Source organism: Amblyomma americanum, chromosome 3, assembly GCF_052857255.1.
Source record: "Amblyomma americanum isolate KBUSLIRL-KWMA chromosome 3, ASM5285725v1, whole genome shotgun sequence".
NCBI classification, from domain to species: domain Eukaryota; kingdom Metazoa; phylum Arthropoda; class Arachnida; order Ixodida; family Ixodidae; genus Amblyomma; species Amblyomma americanum.
This window is the reverse complement of record NC_135499.1, coordinates 172,580,411-172,582,664: the sequence shown is the minus strand read 5'-3', so window position 1 is coordinate 172,582,664 and position 2,254 is coordinate 172,580,411. Positions and strand designations below refer to the sequence as shown.

Here is a 2,254-nt window from a genome sequence, read left to right as displayed (position 1 = left end):
CAGAATTTCTTGTTCACACGCGTTAAATCCGTTGAATATGGGTATAAATATTTCAATGTGCATATTTCCCAACACTGCCCTACTCCAAGAGGGCAACAGCGCTCGACCCATTTGATGTTAACGGCTGCAAGTGGCTGGCTTAGACAAAACTATAGCAACATGGTGCCCCCCCCCCCCCCCCCCCCCCATTTTTACAGAAAGAAAAAAAAAAGTCACGACACTCAAGCGATATGTCTGGCTCCCAGAGGGCTATTACGATATTTTCCAATGATTTTTGACTAAGGACTAACTCTGAAATAAACGGCTTCGCTGTCGATGTCGTATGCAATTACCTAAAACTCTTGAGTTTACTGGCTGACCAATGAGGATGATGATGACCATGTTGAATTTTTATGGTACAACGGCATCTATGGGCAAAGAGTGCCACGGCACGAGGCATTTGTTCTTCACAAAAGGTAGGGCAAGAACCCATCTTCAAACATTTCACCCCTGAGAAGCGGAGCACCAGGTCAGGGAGAAGCTTGTACCCATTGTATCGCCGTGGGTAGCCGATAGCACTGGGGATCGAACCCAGCACCTCCGACATGCGAGGCGGATGCTCAAACCACTACAGGCTACTGCTGTGGTCCAATGAGGATGTTGTGCAGCAACTCGGAACTGGACATTTCGGCAGTTATGTCATTTGTGGATTTTTTGGTCCGAGTAAAGGCGCCACCGAGCCAAAGATATCCTAGAAATGGGTGAATTAAGGGAGAGGAAGGCGTGCTTGGGCGACGCCCTATCCCGCCCTTGCTCGTTAATGCAGCTGAATCTGTGTAATATGGTCCTTGCAAAGAATATAAAAACAACGTAGATAAACGTGAGAGGAAACCCGTGGTATCAGTGCATGCTTCCCCAGGCTCAAAGACGATTAAAGACAAAAGAAGAAAGGGGCCAAACGCGCAAAAAACACATTTTGCAGTTCCCGGGTTCGAACCCGACCGCGGCGGCTGCGTTTTTATGGAGGAAAAACGCTAAGGCGCCCGTGTGCTGTGCGATGTCAGTGCACGTTAAAGATCCCCAGGTGGTCGAAATTATTCCGGAGCCCTCCACTACGGCACCTCCTTCTTCCTCTCTTCTTTCACTTCCTTCCTTATCCTTTCCCTTACGGCGCGGTTCAGGTGTCCAACGATATATGAGACAGATACTGCGCCATTTCCTTTCCCCAAAAACCAATTATTATTTTTAAAAAAGGGAAATTTACAGGGGCTAATTCACGTAGGCCAAATGAGCGTCGACCGGCACCCTACGTCGCCGTTCAAAGCAGTGACAAAGTGCGTCATTCTTGAGTAGAGATTAACCTTATCTCGCGCCACTGCGGCTTTATTATGAAGGGCGCATTTTCGGCTCTGTGTCGTCCAAGACAGCGGACATTAGCATTGATGACGTGAAAGTCCTTATTTTGAGGCAGAGGTTCGAAAACTTTCTTCCATGCCGCAGGCATCTGCAAATTGTGCGCCCCCAAGAGGAGTCTCCAAGCCTAACGATAGGTGTCTCTACTTTGCACGGAGCGGCGATGGCATCGAAACACCTTTTGTCAGCCCCGCTCAAGTGCTGTCTGTTCGATGATGTCGCATGCTTCTGTTAAATAAACTCAGCGTCCTCTGTCAAAATTCTATCGAACCGGAATTTGAAGCTTGATACGCTGTTCTTCTATAAATACCTGCTATAGCTGTGGTGTCGCCGTCTCCGGCGTGGTCTAGTGGCTAGGATATCTGGCTTTCACCCAGAAGGCCCGGGTTCGATTCCCGGCGTCGGAATACATGCGGTCTCATGGTGTAATGGTTAGCACTCTGGACTCTGAATCCAGCGATCCGAGTTCAAATCTCGGTGAGACCTGATTTATTTTTTCCCTGCTCACGCAACCAGTGGATTTTTTTTTGGGGGGGGGGGGTCGCTTTGAAGTGACCACAGAACTGCAACGCATTACGTCCCGCATAAGCGTCTGTGATACCTTTAAAACCTTTCGCCGCATCACGTGCAACGGGCTCAAGTCGGTTGGGCCAAAAGGCGGGTTGAGACACTGCACGCGGAACGCACGCACGTGACGACAGAGCTCGTGAAGGCATGATGAGAAGAGCGTGGATTTCTAGTTTAATCGTGCGCAATAAGTAACCGGGGTCGCTTATCTTTGACGACCAGGGCGGCATCTTGGCCACGAGACTCAGGGCTACACAACATGTATTGAAAAAAAAAAAAAAACTTCGCTTTGTAT

At 49.0% G+C, this 2,254-nt stretch overlaps 2 non-coding genes across 2 annotated transcripts; both read left to right on the top strand.

The window, feature by feature from the left end:
* Window positions 1–1,727: 1,727 nt before the first annotated feature.
* TRNAE-UUC (transfer RNA glutamic acid (anticodon UUC)) lies at window positions 1,728–1,799 on the top strand. The gene has a single exon. It is a non-coding gene; the product is annotated as a tRNA-Glu (tRNA).
* A 7-nt stretch (window positions 1,800–1,806) lies between these two features.
* Window positions 1,807–1,878, top strand: TRNAQ-CUG (transfer RNA glutamine (anticodon CUG)). The gene has a single exon. It is a non-coding gene; the product is annotated as a tRNA-Gln (tRNA).
* The last annotated feature ends 376 nt before the right edge of the window (window positions 1,879–2,254 follow it).